This window comes from Pseudophryne corroboree, chromosome 8 (assembly GCF_028390025.1).
Source record: "Pseudophryne corroboree isolate aPseCor3 chromosome 8, aPseCor3.hap2, whole genome shotgun sequence".
Lineage (NCBI taxonomy): Eukaryota > Metazoa > Chordata > Amphibia > Anura > Myobatrachidae > Pseudophryne > Pseudophryne corroboree.
Window position 1 is genome coordinate 160,897,776 of NC_086451.1, and position 18,628 is coordinate 160,916,403.

Genomic DNA, 18,628 nt, shown 5'->3' on the forward strand with positions numbered 1-18,628 from the left:
AAGAGCTGCGCATTGGAAAATTCAGGGCTATGCCATGTAGATGATGGCCTAACAGGAGGCTTTAAAATTTTCTTTCTAGTGTCCTTCGTTTGGGAGAAAAATGCAAAGGTACAAGACAGCTTTTCCTTGCCAATATCTCTCTTTTGCAAAGAGCTGCGCATTGGAAAATTCAGGGCTATACCGTGTAGATGAAGCCCTAACAGGAGGCTTTAAAATTTTCTTTCTAGTGTCCTTCGTTTGGGAGAAAAATGCAAAGGTACAAGACAGCTTTTCCTTGCCAATATCTCTCTTTTGCAAAGAGCTGCGTATTGGAAAATTCAGGGCTATGCCGGGTAGATGATGGCCTAACAGGAGGCTTTAAAATTTTCTTTCTAGTGTCCTTCGTTTGGGAGAAAAATGCAAAGGTGCAAGACAGCTTTTCCTTGCCAATATCTCTCTTTTGCAAAGAGCTGCGCATTGGAAAATTCAGGGCTATACCGTGTAGATGATGGCCTAACAGGAGGCTTTAAAATTTTCTTTCTAGTGTCCTTCGTTTGGGAGAAAAATGAAAAAGTACAAGACAGATTTTCCTTGCCAATATCTCTCTTTTGCAAAGAGCTGCGCATTGGAAAATTCAGGGCTATGCCGTGTAGATGATGGCCTAACAGGAGGCTTTAAAATTTTATTTCTAGTGTCCTTCGTTTGGGAGAAAAATGCAAAGGTACAAGACAGCTTTTCCTTGCCAATATCTCTCTTTTGCAAAGAGCTACGCATTGGAAAATTCAGGGCTATACCGTGTAGATGAAGCACTAACAGGAGGCTTTAAAATTTTCATTCTAGTGTCCTTCGTTTGGGAGAAAAATCCAATGGTACAAGACAGCTTTTCCTTGCCAATATCTCTCTTTTGCAAAGAGCTGCGCATTGGAAAATTCAGGGCTATGCCGTGTAGATGATGGCCTAACAGGAGGCTTTAAAATTTTCTTTCTAGTGTCCTTCGTTTGGGAGAAAAATGCAAAGGTACAAGACAGCTTTTCCTTGCCAATATCTCTCTTTTGCAAAGAGCTGCGCATTGGAAAATTCAGGGCTATGCCGTGTAGATGATGGCCTAACAGGAGGCTTTAAAATTTTATTTCTAGTGTCCTTCGTTTGGGAGAAAAATGCAAAGGTACAAGACAGCTTTTCCTTGCCAATATCTCTCTTTTGCAAAGAGCTACGCATTGGAAAATTCAGGGCTATACCGTGTAGATGAAGCACTAACAGGAGGCTTTAAAATTTTCATTCTAGTGTCCTTCGTTTGGGAGAAAAATGCAAAGGTACAAGACAGCTTTTCCTTGCCAATATCTCTCTTTTGCAAAGAGCTACGCATTGGAAAATTCAGGGCTATACCGTGTAGATGAAGCACTAACAGGAGGCTTTAAAATTTTCATTCTAGTGTCCTTCGTTTGGGAGAAAAATCCAATGGTACAAGACAGCTTTTCCTTGCCAATATCTCTCTTTTGCAAAGAGCTGCGCATTGGAAAATTCAGGGCTATGCCGTGTAGATGATGGCCTAACAGGAGGCTTTAAAATTTTCTTTCTAGTGTCCTTCGTTTGGGAGAAAAATGCAAAGGTACAAGACAGCTTTTCCTTGCCAATATCTCTCTTTTGCAAAGAGCTGCGCATTGGAAAATTCAGGGATATGCCATGTAGATGATGGCCTAACAGGAGGCTTTAAAATTTTCTTTCTAGTGTCCTTCGTTTGGGAGAAAAATGCAAAGGTACAAGACAGCTTTTCCTTGCCAATATCTCTCTTTTGCAAAGAGCTGCGTATTGGAAAATTCAGGGCTATGCCGGGTAGATGATGGCCTAACAGGAGGCTTTAAAATTTTCTTTCTAGTGTCCTTCGTTTGGGAGAAAAATGCAAAGGTACAAGACTGCTTTTCCTTGCCAATATCTCTCTTTTGCAAAGAGCTGCGCATTGGAAAATTCAGGGCTATACCGTGTAGATGAAGCACTAACAGGAGGCTTTAAAATTTTCATTCTAGTGTCCTTCGTTTGGGAGAAAAATGCAAAGGTACAAGACAGCTTTTCCTTGCCAATATCTCTCTTTTGCAAAGAGCTGCGCATTGGAAAATTCAGGGCTATGCCGTGTAGATGATGGCCTAACAGGAGGCTTTAAAATTTTCTTTCTAGTGTCCTTCGTTTGGGAGAAAAATGCAAAGGTACAAGACAGCTTTTCCTTGCCAATATCTCTCTTTTGCAAAGAGCTGCGCATTGGAAAATTCAGGGCTATGCCGTGTAGATGAAGCACTAACAGGAGGCTTTAAAATTTTCATTCTAGTGTCCTTCGTTTGGGAGAAAAATGCAAAGGTACAAGACAGCTTTTCCTTGCCAATATCTCTCTTTTGCAAAGAGCTACGCATTGGAAAATTCAGGGCTATACCGTGTAGATGAAGCACTAACAGGAGGCTTTAAAATTTTCATTCTAGTGTCCTTCGTTTGGGAGAAAAATCCAATGGTACAAGACAGCTTTTCCTTGCCAATATCTCTCTTTTGCAAAGAGCTGCGCATTGGAAAATTCAGGGCTATGCCGTGTAGATGATGGCCTAACAGGAGGCTTTAAAATTTTCTTTCTAGTGTCCTTCGTTTGGGAGAAAAATGCAAAGGTACAAGACAGCTTTTCCTTGCCAATATCTCTCTTTTGCAAAGAGCTACGCATTGGAAAATTCAGGGCTATACCGTGTAGATGAAGCACTAACAGGAGGCTTTAAAATTTTCATTCTAGTGTCCTTCGTTTGGGAGAAAAATGCAAAGGTACAAGACAGCTTTTCCTTGCCAATATCTCTCTTTTGCAAAGAGCTACGCATTGGAAAATTCAGGGCTATACCGTGTAGATGAAGCACTAACAGGAGGCTTTAAAATTTTCATTCTAGTGTCCTTCGTTTGGGAGAAAAATCCAATGGTACAAGACAGCTTTTCCTTGCCAATATCTCTCTTTTGCAAAGAGCTGCGCATTGGAAAATTCAGGGCTATGCCGTGTAGATGATGGCCTAACAGGAGGCTTTAAAATTTTATTTCTAGTGTCCTTCGTTTGGGAGAAAAATGCAAAGGTACAAGACAGCTTTTCCTTGCCAATATCTCTCTTTTGCAAAGAGCTACGCATTGGAAAATTCAGGGCTATACCGTGTAGATAAATCACTAACAGGAGGCTTTAAAATTTTCATTCTAGTGTCCTTCGTTTGGGAGAAAAATCCAATGGTACAAGACAGCTTTTCCTTGCCAATATCTCTCTTTTGCAAAGAGCTGCGCATTGGAAAATTCAGGGCTATGCCGTGTAGATGATGGCCTAACAGGAGGCTTTAAAATTTTCTTTCTAGTGTCCTTCGTTTGGGAGAAAAATGCAAAGGTACAAGACAGCTTTTCCTTGCCAATATCTCTCTTTTGCAAAGAGCTGCGCATTGGAAAATTCAGGGCTATGCCATGTAGATGATGGCCTAACAGGAGGCTTTAAAATTTTCTTTCTAGTGTCCTTCGTTTGGGAGAAAAATGCAAAGGTACAAGACAGCTTTTCCTTGCCAATATCTCTCTTTTGCAAAGAGCTGCGCATTGGAAAATTCAGGGCTATACCGTGTAGATGAAGCCCTAACAGGAGGCTTTAAAATTTTCTTTCTAGTGTCCTTCGTTTGGGAGAAAAATGCAAAGGTACAAGACAGCTTTTCCTTGCCAATATCTCTCTTTTGCAAAGAGCTGCGTATTGGAAAATTCAGGGCTATGCCGGGTAGATGATGGCCTAACAGGAGGCTTTAAAATTTTCTTTCTAGTGTCCTTCGTTTGGGAGAAAAATGCAAAGGTGCAAGACAGCTTTTCCTTGCCAATATCTCTCTTTTGCAAAGAGCTGCGCATTGGAAAATTCAGGGCTATACCGTGTAGATGATGGCCTAACAGGAGGCTTTAAAATTTTCTTTCTAGTGTCCTTCGTTTGGGAGAAAAATGAAAAAGTACAAGACAGATTTTCCTTGCCAATATCTCTCTTTTGCAAAGAGCTGCGCATTGGAAAATTCAGGGCTATGCCGTGTAGATGATGGCCTAACAGGAGGCTTTAAAATTTTATTTCTAGTGTCCTTCGTTTGGGAGAAAAATGCAAAGGTACAAGACAGCTTTTCCTTGCCAATATCTCTCTTTTGCAAAGAGCTACGCATTGGAAAATTCAGGGCTATACCGTGTAGATGAAGCACTAACAGGAGGCTTTAAAATTTTCATTCTAGTGTCCTTCGTTTGGGAGAAAAATCCAATGGTACAAGACAGCTTTTCCTTGCCAATATCTCTCTTTTGCAAAGAGCTGCGCATTGGAAAATTCAGGGCTATGCCGTGTAGATGATGGCCTAACAGGAGGCTTTAAAATTTTCTTTCTAGTGTCCTTCGTTTGGGAGAAAAATGCAAAGGTACAAGACAGCTTTTCCTTGCCAATATCTCTCTTTTGCAAAGAGCTGCGCATTGGAAAATTCAGGGCTATGCCGTGTAGATGATGGCCTAACAGGAGGCTTTAAAATTTTATTTCTAGTGTCCTTCGTTTGGGAGAAAAATGCAAAGGTACAAGACAGCTTTTCCTTGCCAATATCTCTCTTTTGCAAAGAGCTACGCATTGGAAAATTCAGGGCTATACCGTGTAGATGAAGCACTAACAGGAGGCTTTAAAATTTTCATTCTAGTGTCCTTCGTTTGGGAGAAAAATGCAAAGGTACAAGACAGCTTTTCCTTGCCAATATCTCTCTTTTGCAAAGAGCTACGCATTGGAAAATTCAGGGCTATACCGTGTAGATGAAGCACTAACAGGAGGCTTTAAAATTTTCATTCTAGTGTCCTTCGTTTGGGAGAAAAATCCAATGGTACAAGACAGCTTTTCCTTGCCAATATCTCTCTTTTGCAAAGAGCTGCGCATTGGAAAATTCAGGGCTATGCCGTGTAGATGATGGCCTAACAGGAGGCTTTAAAATTTTCTTTCTAGTGTCCTTCGTTTGGGAGAAAAATGCAAAGGTACAAGACAGCTTTTCCTTGCCAATATCTCTCTTTTGCAAAGAGCTGCGCATTGGAAAATTCAGGGATATGCCATGTAGATGATGGCCTAACAGGAGGCTTTAAAATTTTCTTTCTAGTGTCCTTCGTTTGGGAGAAAAATGCAAAGGTACAAGACAGCTTTTCCTTGCCAATATCTCTCTTTTGCAAAGAGCTGCGTATTGGAAAATTCAGGGCTATGCCGGGTAGATGATGGCCTAACAGGAGGCTTTAAAATTTTCTTTCTAGTGTCCTTCGTTTGGGAGAAAAATGCAAAGGTACAAGACTGCTTTTCCTTGCCAATATCTCTCTTTTGCAAAGAGCTGCGCATTGGAAAATTCAGGGCTATACCGTGTAGATGAAGCACTAACAGGAGGCTTTAAAATTTTCATTCTAGTGTCCTTCGTTTGGGAGAAAAATGCAAAGGTACAAGACAGCTTTTCCTTGCCAATATCTCTCTTTTGCAAAGAGCTGCGCATTGGAAAATTCAGGGCTATGCCGTGTAGATGATGGCCTAACAGGAGGCTTTAAAATTTTCTTTCTAGTGTCCTTCGTTTGGGAGAAAAATGCAAAGGTACAAGACAGCTTTTCCTTGCCAATATCTCTCTTTTGCAAAGAGCTGCGCATTGGAAAATTCAGGGCTATGCCGTGTAGATGAAGCACTAACAGGAGGCTTTAAAATTTTCATTCTAGTGTCCTTCGTTTGGGAGAAAAATGCAAAGGTACAAGACAGCTTTTCCTTGCCAATATCTCTCTTTTGCAAAGAGCTACGCATTGGAAAATTCAGGGCTATACCGTGTAGATGAAGCACTAACAGGAGGCTTTAAAATTTTCATTCTAGTGTCCTTCGTTTGGGAGAAAAATCCAATGGTACAAGACAGCTTTTCCTTGCCAATATCTCTCTTTTGCAAAGAGCTGCGCATTGGAAAATTCAGGGCTATGCCGTGTAGATGATGGCCTAACAGGAGGCTTTAAAATTTTCTTTCTAGTGTCCTTCGTTTGGGAGAAAAATGCAAAGGTACAAGACAGCTTTTCCTTGCCAATATCTCTCTTTTGCAAAGAGCTACGCATTGGAAAATTCAGGGCTATACCGTGTAGATGAAGCACTAACAGGAGGCTTTAAAATTTTCATTCTAGTGTCCTTCGTTTGGGAGAAAAATGCAAAGGTACAAGACAGCTTTTCCTTGCCAATATCTCTCTTTTGCAAAGAGCTACGCATTGGAAAATTCAGGGCTATACCGTGTAGATGAAGCACTAACAGGAGGCTTTAAAATTTTCATTCTAGTGTCCTTCGTTTGGGAGAAAAATCCAATGGTACAAGACAGCTTTTCCTTGCCAATATCTCTCTTTTGCAAAGAGCTGCGCATTGGAAAATTCAGGGCTATGCCGTGTAGATGATGGCCTAACAGGAGGCTTTAAAATTTTATTTCTAGTGTCCTTCGTTTGGGAGAAAAATGCAAAGGTACAAGACAGCTTTTCCTTGCCAATATCTCTCTTTTGCAAAGAGCTACGCATTGGAAAATTCAGGGCTATACCGTGTAGATAAATCACTAACAGGAGGCTTTAAAATTTTCATTCTAGTGTCCTTCGTTTGGGAGAAAAATCCAATGGTACAAGACAGCTTTTCCTTGCCAATATCTCTCTTTTGCAAAGAGCTGCGCATTGGAAAATTCAGGGCTATGCCGTGTAGATGATGGCCTAACAGGAGGCTTTAAAATTTTCTTTCTAGTGTCCTTCGTTTGGGAGAAAAATGCAAAGGTACAAGACAGCTTTTCCTTGCCAATATCTCTCTTTTGCAAAGAGCTGCGCATTGGAAAATTCAGGGCTATGCCATGTAGATGATGGCCTAACAGGAGGCTTTAAAATTTTCTTTCTAGTGTCCTTCGTTTGGGAGAAAAATGCAAAGGTACAAGACAGCTTTTCCTTGCCAATATCTCTCTTTTGCAAAGAGCTGCGCATTGGAAAATTCAGGGCTATACCGTGTAGATGAAGCCCTAACAGGAGGCTTTAAAATTTTCTTTCTAGTGTCCTTCGTTTGGGAGAAAAATGCAAAGGTACAAGACAGCTTTTCCTTGCCAATATCTCTCTTTTGCAAAGAGCTGCGTATTGGAAAATTCAGGGCTATGCCGGGTAGATGATGGCCTAACAGGAGGCTTTAAAATTTTCTTTCTAGTGTCCTTCGTTTGGGAGAAAAATGCAAAGGTACAAGACAGCTTTTCCTTGCCAATATCTCTCTTTTGCAAAGAGCTGCGCATTGGAAAATTCAGGGCTATGCCGTGTAGATGATGGCCTAACAGGAGGCTTTAAAATTTTCTTTCTAGTGTCCTTCGTTTGGGAGAAAAATGCAAAGGTACAAGACAGCTTTTCCTTGCCAATATCTCTCTTTTGCAAAGAGCTGCGCATTGGAAAATTCAGGGCTATGCCATGTAGATGAAGCCCTAACAGGAGGCTTTAAAATTTTCATTCTAGTGTCCTTCGTTTGGGAGAAAAATGCAAAGGTACAAGACAGCTTTCCCTTGCCAATATCTCTCTTTTGCAAAGAGCTACGCATTGGAAAATTCAGGGCTATACCGTGTAGATGAAGCACTAACAGGAGGCTTTAAAATTTTCATTCTAGTGTCCTTCGTTTGGGAGAAAAATGCAAAGGTACAAGACAGCTTTTCCTTGCCAATATCTCTATTTTGCAAAGAGCTACGCATTGGAAAATTCAGGGCTATACCGTGTAGATAAAGCACTAACAGGAGGCTTTAAAATTTTCATTCTAGTGTCCTTCGTTTGGGAGAAAAATCCAATGGTACAAGACAGCTTTTCCTTGCCAATATCTCTCTTTTGCAAAGAGCTGCGCATTGGAAAATTCAGGGCTATGCCGTGTAGATGATGGCCTAACAGGAGGCTTTAAAATTTTCTTTCTAGTGTCCTTCGTTTGGGAGAAAAATGCAAAGGTACAAGACAGCTTTTCCTTGCCAATATCTCTCTTTTGCAAAGAGCTGCGCATTGGAAAATTCAGGGCTATGCCGTGTAGATGATGGCCTAACAGGAGGCTTTAAAATTTTCTTTCTAGTGTCCTTCGTTTGGGAGAAAAATGCAAAGGTACAAGACAGCTTTTCCTTGCCAATATCTCTCTTTTGCAAAGAGCTGCGCATTGGAAAATTCAGGGCTATGCCGTGTAGATGATGGCCTAACAGGAGGCTTTAAAATTTTATTTCTAGTGTCCTTCGTTTGGGAGAAAAATGCAAAGGTACAAGACAGCTTTTCCTTGCCAATATCTCTCTTTTGCAAAGAGCTACGCATTGGAAAATTCAGGGCTATACCGTGTAGATGAAGCACTAACAGGAGGCTTTAAAATTTTCATTCTAGTGTCCTTCGTTTGGGAGAAAAATCCAATGGTACAAGACAGCTTTTCCTTGCCAATATCTCTCTTTTGCAAAGAGCTGCGCATTGGAAAATTCAGGGCTATGCCGTGTAGATGATGGCCTAACAGGAGGCTTTAAAATTTTCTTTCTAGTGTCCTTCGTTTGGGAGAAAAATGCAAAGGTACAAGACAGCTTTTCCTTGCCAATATCTCTCTTTTGCAAAGAGCTGCGCATTGGAAAATTCAGGGCTATGCCGTGTAGATGATGGCCTAACAGGAGGCTTTAAAATTTTATTTCTAGTGTCCTTCGTTTGTGAGAAAAATGCAAAGGTACAAGACAGCTTTTCCTTGCCAATATCTCTCTTTTGCAAAGAGCTACGCATTGGAAAATTCAGGGCTATACCGTGTAGATGAAGCACTAACAGGAGGCTTTAAAATTTTCATTCTAGTGTCCTTCGTTTGGGAGAAAAATCCAATGGTACAAGACAGCTTTTCCTTGCCAATATCTCTCTTTTGCAAAGAGCTGCGCATTGGAAAATTCAGGGCTATGCCGTGTAGATGATGGCCTAACAGGAGGCTTTAAAATTTTCTTTCTAGTGTCCTTCGTTTGGGAGAAAAATGCAAAGGTACAAGACAGCTTTTCCTTGCCAATATCTCTCTTTTGCAAAGAGCTGCGCATTGGAAAATTCAGGGCTATGCCATGTAGATGATGGCCTAACAGGAGGCTTTAAAATTTTCTTTCTAGTGTCCTTCGTTTGGGAGAAAAATGCAAAGGTACAAGACAGCTTTTCCTTGCCAATATCTCTCTTTTGCAAAGAGCTGCGTATTGGAAAATTCAGGGCTATGCCGGGTAGATGATGGCCTAACAGGAGGCTTTAAAATTTTCTTTCTAGTGTCCTTCGTTTGGGAGAAAAATGCAAAGGTGCAAGACAGCTTTTCCTTGCCAATATCTCTCTTTTGCAAAGAGCTGCGCATTGGAAAATTCAGGGCTATACCGTGTAGATGAAGCCCTAACAGGAGGCTTTAAAATTTTCTTTCTAGTGTCCTTCGTTTGGGAGAAAAATGCAAAGGTACAAGACAGCTTTTCCTTGCCAATATCTCTCTTTTGCAAAGAGCTGCGCATTGGAAAATTCAGGGCTATGCCGTGTAGATGATGGCCTAACAGGAGGCTTTAAAATTTTCTTTCTAGTGTCCTTCGTTTGGGAGAAAAATGCAAAGGTACAAGACAGCTTTTCCTTGCCAATATCTCTCTTTTGCAAAGAGCTGCGCATTGGAAAATTCAGGGCTATACCGTGTAGATGAAGCACTAACAGGAGGCTTTAAAATTTTCATTCTAGTGTCCTTCGTTTGGGAGAAAAATCCAATGGTACACTACAGCTTTTCCTTGCCAATATCTCTCTTTTGCAAAGAGCTGCGCATTGGAAAATTCAGGGCTATACCGTGTAGATGAAGCACTAACAGGAGGCTTTAAAATTTTCATTCTAGTGTCCTTCGTTTGGGAGAAAAATGCAAAGGTACAAGACAGCTTTTCCTTGCCAATATCTCTCTTTTGCAAAGAGCTGCGTATTGGAAAATTCAGGGCTATGCCGTGTAGATGATGGCCTAACAGGAGGCTTTAAAATTTTCTTTCTAGTGTCCTTCGTTTGGGAGAAAAATGCAAAGGTACAAGACAGCTTTTCCTTGCCAATATCTCTCTTTTGCAAAGAGCTGCGCATTGGAAAATTCAGGGCTATACCGTGTAGATGAAGCACTAACAGGAGGCTTTAAAATTTTCATTCTAGTGTCCTTCGTTTGGGAGAAAAATGCAAAGGTACAAGACAGCTTTTCCTTGCCAATATCTCTCTTTTGCAAAGAGCTGCGCATTGGAAAATTCAGGGCTATGCCGTGTAGATGATGGCCTAACAGGAGGCTTTAAAATTTTCTTTCTAGTGTCCTTCGTTTGGGAGAAAAATGCAAAGGTACAAGACAGCTTTTCCTTGCCAATATCTCTCTTTTGCAAAGAGCTGCGCATTGGAAAATTCAGGGCTATACCGTGTAGATGAAGCACTAACAGGAGGCTTTAAAATTTTCATTCTAGTGTCCTTCGTTTGGGAGAAAAATCCAATGGTACAAGACAGCTTTTCCTTGCCAATATCTCTCTTTTGCAAAGAGCTGCGCATTGGAAAATTCAGGGCTATGCCGTGTAGATGATGGCCTAACAGGAGGCTTTAAAATTTTATTTCTAGTGTCCTTCGTTTGTGAGAAAAATGCAAAGGTACAAGACAGCTTTTCCTTGCCAATATCTCTCTTTTGCAAAGAGCTACGCATTGGAAAATTCAGGGCTATACCGTGTAGATGAAGCACTAACAGGAGGCTTTTAAATTTTCATTCTAGTGTCCTTCGTTTGGGAGAAAAATCCAATGGTACAAGACAGCTTTTCCTTGCCAATATCTCTCTTTTGCAAAGAGCTGCGCATTGGAAAATTCAGGGCTATGCCGTGTAGATGATGGCCTAACAGGAGGCTTTAAAATTTTCTTTCTAGTGTCCTTCGTTTGGGAGAAAAATGCAAAGGTACAAGACAGCTTTTCCTTGCCAATATCTCTCTTTTGCAAAGAGCTGCGCATTGGAAAATTCAGGGCTATGCCATGTAGATGATGGCCTAACAGGAGGCTTTAAAATTTTCTTTCTAGTGTCCTTCGTTTGGGAGAAAAATGCAAAGGTACAAGACAGCTTTTCCTTGCCAATATCTCTCTTTTGCAAAGAGCTGCGTATTGGAAAATTCAGGGCTATGCCGGGTAGATGATGGCCTAACAGGAGGCTTTAAAATTTTCTTTCTAGTGTCCTTCGTTTGGGAGAAAAATGCAAAGGTGCAAGACAGCTTTTCCTTGCCAATATCTCTCTTTTGCAAAGAGCTGCGCATTGGAAAATTCAGGGCTATACCGTGTAGATGAAGCCCTAACAGGAGACTTTAAAATTTTCTTTCTAGTGTCCTTCGTTTGGGAGAAAAATGCAAAGGTACAAGACAGCTTTTCCTTGCCAATATCTCTCTTTTGCAAAGAGCTGCGCATTGGAAAATTCAGGGCTATGCCGTGTAGATGATGGCCTAACAGGAGGCTTTAAAATTTTCTTTCTAGTGTCCTTCGTTTGGGAGAAAAATGCAAAGGTACAAGACAGCTTTTCCTTGCCAATATCTCTCTTTTGCAAAGAGCTGCGCATTGGAAAATTCAGGGCTATACCGTGTAGATGAAGCACTAACAGGAGGCTTTAAAATTTTCATTCTAGTGTCCTTCGTTTGGGAGAAAAATCCAATGGTACACTACAGCTTTTCCTTGCCAATATCTCTCTTTTGCAAAGAGCTGCGCATTGGAAAATTCAGGGCTATACCGTGTAGATGAAGCACTAACAGGAGGCTTTAAAATTTTCATTCTAGTGTCCTTCGTTTGGGAGAAAAATGCAAAGGTACAAGACAGCTTTTCCTTGCCAATATCTCTCTTTTGCAAAGAGCTGCGTATTGGAAAATTCAGGGCTATGCCGTGTAGATGATGGCCTAACAGGAGGCTTTAAAATTTTCTTTCTAGTGTCCTTCGTTTGGGAGAAAAATGCAAAGGTACAAGACAGCTTTTCCTTGCCAATATCTCTCTTTTGCAAAGAGCTGCGCATTGGAAAATTCAGGGCTATACCGTGTAGATGAAGCACTAACAGGAGGCTTTAAAATTTTCATTCTAGTGTCCTTCGTTTGGGAGAAAAATGCAAAGGTACAAGACAGCTTTTCCTTGCCAATATCTCTCTTTTGCAAAGAGCTGCGCATTGGAAAATTCAGGGCTATGCCGTGTAGATGATGGCCTAACAGGAGGCTTTAAAATTTTCTTTCTAGTGTCCTTCGTTTGGGAGAAAAATGCAAAGGTACAAGACAGCTTTTCCTTGCCAATATCTCTCTTTTGCAAAGAGCTGCGCATTGGAAAATTCAGGGCTATACCGTGTAGATGAAGCACTAACAGGAGGCTTTAAAATTTTCATTCTAGTGTCCTTCGTTTGGGAGAAAAATCCAATGGTACAAGACAGCTTTTCCTTGCCAATATCTCTCTTTTGCAAAGAGCTGCGCATTGGAAAATTCAGGGCTATGCCGTGTAGATGATGGCCTAACAGGAGGCTTTAAAATTTTCTTTCTAGTGTCCTTCGTTTGGGAGAAAAATGCAAAGGTACAAGACAGCTTTTCCTTGCCAATATCTCTCTTTTGCAAAGAGCTGCGCATTGGAAAATTCAGGGCTATGCCGTGTAGATGATGGCCTAACAGGAGGCTTTAAAATTTTCTTTCTAGTGTCCTTCGTTTGTGAGAAAAATGCAAAGGTACAAGACAGCTTTTCCTTGCCAATATCTCTCTTTTGCAAAGAGCTACGCATTGGAAAATTCAGGGCAATACCGTGTAGATGAAGCACTAACAGGAGGCTTTAAAATTTTCATTCTAGTGTCCTTCGTTTGGGAGAAAAATCCAATGGTACAAGACAGCTTTTCCTTGCCAATATCTCTCTTTTGCAGAGAGCTGTGCATTGGAAAATTCAGGGCTATGCCGTGTAGATGATGGCCTAACAGGAGGCTTTAAAATTTTCTTTCTAGTGTCCTTCGTTTGGGAGAAAAATGCAAAGGTACAAGACAGCTTTTCCTTGCCAATATCTCTCTTTTGCAAAGAGCTACGCATTGGAAAATTCAGGGCTATGTCGTGTAGATGATGGCCTAACAGGAGGCTTTAAAATTTTCTTTCTAGTGTCCTTCGTTTGGGAGAAAAATGCAAAGGTACAAGACAGCTTTTCCTTGCCAATATCTCTCTTTTGCAAAGAGCTGCGCATTGAAATATTCAGGGCTATACCGTGTAGATGAAGCACTAACAGGAGGCTTTAAAATTTTCATTCTAGTGTTCTTCGTTTCGAGAGTTTCCTTGTGCTGCCTCAGTTGGATCTCCTTCACTTGACAGGGGGGTGCCCGAGCAGCGACCCTCCCCAGCTCTAGCCCAACTCCTACTTACCTGCCAGGTGAGATACTATGATCATGAAGGTGCTTCTCCCAGGGCAAGGCTCACCCATTGCACTCTGGGTGTGCTGCTCCTGCGATTTCCCCAAATGTGGGAAACTTGACTGCATAATTTGTGTTTCCCCTGGTCGGCTCTCGTATAATTCAGATCTCTTTGTCTCAGGTCTCTCTCCAGCCTAGTTTGCTGTCTGTTTCCACTTCTCTTTTCTTGAGCCGCTCCCTTCTATGCCCTTGCGCACTATCCTGACTTCTCCCGTCTGCTTAATTTGTGCCTTCCAACGCACAATGCGAACTACAGGTAGTGCTGCAGGGCCCACACCCTTTTACTTGCCTTACAGATCAGCTCTGGAGCTGTTACAGTGCCCAGCTGCTGCAAGAAATCAGCTTGAATGCTTCAGGGGCTGGGGCATAGCCAACATGAGCCCCACACCGAAGGAGGGTGGAGGTGTTTAATGCGAACTAGGGGTCATCCAAGCGCCGCAAAAGGCTGCCATGCCCTGCACGCCCCTTTTCTCTTTTCATATGCAGATGTAGGTCCCTGCGGCCCTGGCATTACCGCTCCAACTAGTCACCCCTGGCCGGGGTTCCCTGGAGGAGTGGGGACCCCTTAAATCAAGAGGTTCCTCCCCTCGAGGCACCCAAGGGCCAGAGGTGAAGCCCGAGGCTGTCCCCAGCACCCCTGGGTGGTGGGTGCCGGGCTGATAGCCATGTGTGTAAAAAAAGAATATTTTTTTTTTGTAGAACTACAAGGCCCAGCAAGCCTCCCCCGCTTGCTGGTACTTGGAGAACCTCAAGTACCAGCAGGCAGGGAAATAACGGGCTTGCTGGTACCTGTAGTTCTACAACTACAAAAAATACCCAAATAAAAACACAAACACACACAGCGTGACAGTAAAATTATTGAGACAGGCTGTAGCATGTGGGTGCATGTAACCCTATAAAAGTGATGGATTGGGTGACTATTACAATACCCACTGTTGCTGTCTGAAAAATTATGGATTTATAGATTGCTCTGCCGAGACATGTTTTTTTCTAAAATGCACCACAGGTATGGATGGATAGTATACTTGACGACACAGAGGTAGGTAGAGCAGTGGCCTACTGTACCATACTGCTATATATTATTTATTATTATTATTATCCTTTATTTATATGGCGCCACAAGGGTTCCGCAGTGTCCAATTACAGAGTACATAAACAAATAATCAAACAGGAAAACAGAAACTAACAGTTGACGACAATATAGGACAAGTACAGGGTAAATAAACATAGCTACATCAGCAGATGACACTGGAATAAGTATCAGGTGGCAGAAGACTGCTGGATTTGGTGCAGCTGAAGATTATTAAAGTAAGAAAAGAGTAAGCACATGAGGGAAGAGGGCTCTGCTCGTGAGAGCTTACATTCTAAAAGGGAGGGGTAGACAGACAGGGGTGAGACAGATGGGGTACATAGAGAGCGTGGAACAGAGGTTTAGGATGAGATTTGGCTGGGTTTGGTGAAGAAGTGGGTCTTGAGAGCCCGTTTGAAGTTTTGTAGAGAGGTGGAGAGTCTGAGGGGGAGAGGTAGGGAATTCCAGAGAAGTGGTGCAGCACGTGAAAAATCTTGGAGGTAGGAGTGGGAGGAAGTAATCCGTAGGCAGGAGTCGGTGTGCATTAGCAGAGCGAAGAGGACGGGTGGGAGTGTAAAGCGAGATAAGATCAGAGATGTAGATGGGAGAGGAGTGGGTGAGGGCTTTGTAAGCAAGTGTGAGAAGCTTGAAATGGATTCTGAAAGGGAAGGGGAGCCAGTGAAGGACTAGTAAGAGAGGAGAGGTGGACGTAGTGCGTTTGGTGAGGAAAATGAGCCGGGAAGCAGCATTGAGGATAGATTGGAGTGGAGAGAGGTATTTGTCAGGAATGCCAGTCAGGAAGAGATTACAGCAGTCCAGTCTGGAGATGACCAGTGAGTGGATAAGAGTCTTAGTAGCATCCTGGGTCAGAAAGGGTCTGATCCTGGAAATATTTTTTAGATGAAAACGGCAGGTTTGTGAGAGGTGCTGAATGTGTGGTTTGAAGGAGAGGGAGGAGTCAAGGATTACTCCAAGACAGCGCACTTGGGGGGTAGAGGAGATAGTAGTGCCATCAATAGATAATGAGATTGTAGGAGGTGAGGTTATGCGGGAGGGAGGGAAGATGATCAGCTCGGTCTTAGACATGTTAAGTTTAAGAAAGAGCTGGGACATCCAGGAAGAGATAGCAGAGAGACAGTTGGAGATACGAGTGAGGAGAGTAGGGGAGAGGTCTGGAGAGGAAAGATAGATTTGAGTGTCATCAGCATAGAGATGATATTGGAAACCAAAAGAACTAATGAGCTTACCTAGTGAGGACGTATAGAGAGAGAAGAGAAGAGGACCAAGGACAGAACCTTGGGGTACCCCTACAGTTAGTGGAAGTGAGGGGGAGGTGGAGTCATGAGAGGAGACAGAGAATGAACGGTCAGAAAGGTAGGACAACAACCAAGAGAGGGCTGTGTTACGCAGACCAATGGAGTGAAGGATTTGCAGTAGGAGAGGATGGTCCACAGTGTCAAAAGCAGCAGAGAGATCAAGTAGAATAAGTAGAGAGCAGTGTCCCTTAGATTTAGCAGCATGGAGGTCATTGCATACTTTTGTAAGGGCAGTTTCAGTGGAGTGGAGAGGACGGAAGCCAGACTGGAATGGGTCAAGCAGTGAGTGTGAGGAAAGAAAGGAAGTAAGGCGGTTGTAGACAATACGCTCAAGGAGTTTGGAGGCAAAAGGGAGGAGAGAGATGGGTCGGTAGTTGGAGAGAGTGTTTGGATCAAGGGTAGGTTTTTTAAGAATAGGAGAGATGAGAGCGTGCTTGAAGGCAGAGGGGACAGTGCCTGATGAGAGGGAGAGATTGAGAAGGTGGGAAAGATGGGAAAAAGCAGAAGAAGAGAGGTGGCAAAGGAGGCGGGAGGGGATTGGGTCAAGTGGGGAGGTGGTGAGGGGACAGGAACGAATGAGGGCCATGACTTCCTCTCCAGATGCATGGGAGAAAGATGACAGAGTTGGTGCGAGGGATGGGGAGGGTTGGTAAGGGTTGGGAGAAGGCTGGTTACTGATAGTCTGGTGTGATGTGATGTCCTGACGTATGGAGTCAATTTTGGATGTGAAGTAAGTGGCAAAGTCAAGAGCAGAGAGTGAGGAAGGGAGACGAGGTGGAGGTGGGCAGAGGAGTGAGTTGAGAGTGGCAAAGAGGCGCCGGGGGTTGGAAGACTGGGAGGAGATGAGGTTCTTGAAGTATGACTGTTTAGCAAGAGAAAGGGCAGCACTGAAGGATGAGAGCATAAGTTTGAAATGGAGGAAGTCTGCCTTAGAGCGTGATTTCCTCAAGTGTCGCTCAGCCGTACGTGAGCATTTTTGCAGATATCTGGTGCATTTGGTGTGCCAGGGTTGAGGTGTTAATTTGTGAGGGTGAATAGTGGTTGGTGGAGCAACAGAGTCAAGAGCAGAAGTAAGGGAAGCATTGTATGTGGAAGTGGCTTGTTCATGGCATGAGAGAGAGAGAATAGGAGAGAGAAGTGAGTCAAACAGGGAGGAAAGGAATGTGGTGTCAATAGCTTCAATGTTACGCTTAGTGATGGTAGCTTTAGGAGGTAGAGATGGGGAAGTCGAGAGAGATAGGTTGAAGGAGAGCAGGTGGTGGTCAGAGAGGGGAAATGGGGAGTTGGAAAAATCAGAAATATCACAGCGGTGAGTGAAGACCAGATCCAGTGAGCTCCCATTCACATGGGAGGGTGAGGAGGTCCACTGGGAGAGACCAAGTGAAGAGGTGAGGTTAAGGAGTTTAGAGGCAGGGGATTGTGTGGGGATGTCAATAGGGATGTTGAAATCGCCTAGGATAATGGTGGGAATGTCAGAAGAGAGGAAGTGAGGAAGCCAGGAAGCAAAGTTGTCGATTAATTTGGAAGCAGTGCCAGGGGGGCGGTAAATGACAGCTACTCTAAGATGGACTGGTTGGAAGAGGCATATGGCGTGGACCTCAAATGTAGAGAATATAAGTGATGGTTCTGGTGGTATGAGTTGGTAGGAGTTACTAGAAGGTAAAAGGACCCCAACACCACCCCCATGGCGACCCCCAGGTCGGGGTGTGTGTGTGAATGTAAGGCCCCCAGCAGAGAGAGCAGCAGCAGAAGTAGTGTCAGAGGGCGTAATCCAAGTTTCCGTAATGGCTAGTAGGTGTAGGGAGTTGGAAATGAAAAGGTCATGAGTGGGGACCAGTTTGTTATAAACAGATCTGGCATTCCAGAGGGCACAGGATAGGGGGTATGAGTTTGTGGGAGAGATGTGAATTAGATTTTCAGGGTTGCTGTAGCGATGAGGTGGGATTAACTTTGAGGGCAGGGATGATGAGAGAGTAGTGATGGTACGGGTGCCTGAGCTAGGAGGGGAAACTGCAGGAGGTGGGCAGGGAGGGAGGTCAGTGTGATGTGGATGGGGGTGTGGGGAGGTGACAGGGAAGGGAGAGAGGGAGCAGGGCTGAGTTGTGGGGTAGCAGGACCATGGGGCAGAGGTGAATGAAAGTGGGGTAACAGGAAAGGTGGGGGAAGGAAACAGAGGGATGGAGGGGAGACAGAGGAGGGGAGAGAGGAGGAATTGGAGGAGACTAGGGGGGAAGGCTAAAGATACATTATTAGGTAGACACTGAGTGATGTGGGGAGTATAAGAAAACCTTGACATAGTGTTAAGTAGGTAAATAGGTTGAGGGAAAGTGGAAGTAGGAGAGGAGACTGTAAGGCAATCCGAGCAGAAGAATTGCAGAAATGCAGGTGAGAAAAGCAGTGTAGGCTCAAGGGGTGTAGATTTAGTATGAAATGAGTCAAAAGCGTAGATAAAGTGGGTGCAGAAAAGTATTTGGAGTGTAAGAAATGAAAGGATTGTGAGAGGTTTAAGAAGCAATGGTAATTATGTTAGATGTTTTAAGTGTTTGCAGGTAAAATTGCATTGGTGCAGCTGTGCTTAAAAAACAAAATTACAATAATACAGATACAGGCATTTGTAGGTGAAATGGGTGGTTTATGAAATGTCCAAGTAAGGTAGTTCTGTGCTATGTAATCAGATGCAACAATCAGGAGGTGAGTGATCTGAGGAGTAAGTGACTCACATTTGTTATTAGTTCTTCAGTTTTCTTTGTTTTGTTAGATTGGTGTGCTTCTGTTTTCCTTCTTTTTCACTTCGATTGAACGCTGATTGAACACTGCTGTTATGTGTCAATTTTA

The 18,628-nt window shown here is 43.0% G+C and overlaps 1 non-coding gene across 1 annotated transcript; it reads left to right on the forward strand.

Moving 5' to 3' along the window:
• The first annotated feature begins 13,353 nt into the window (after positions 1 to 13,353).
• Positions 13,354 to 13,516, forward strand: LOC134951988 (U1 spliceosomal RNA). The gene has a single exon (XR_010184618.1). It is a non-coding gene; the product is annotated as a U1 spliceosomal RNA (small nuclear RNA).
• The last annotated feature ends 5,112 nt before the right edge of the window (positions 13,517 to 18,628 follow it).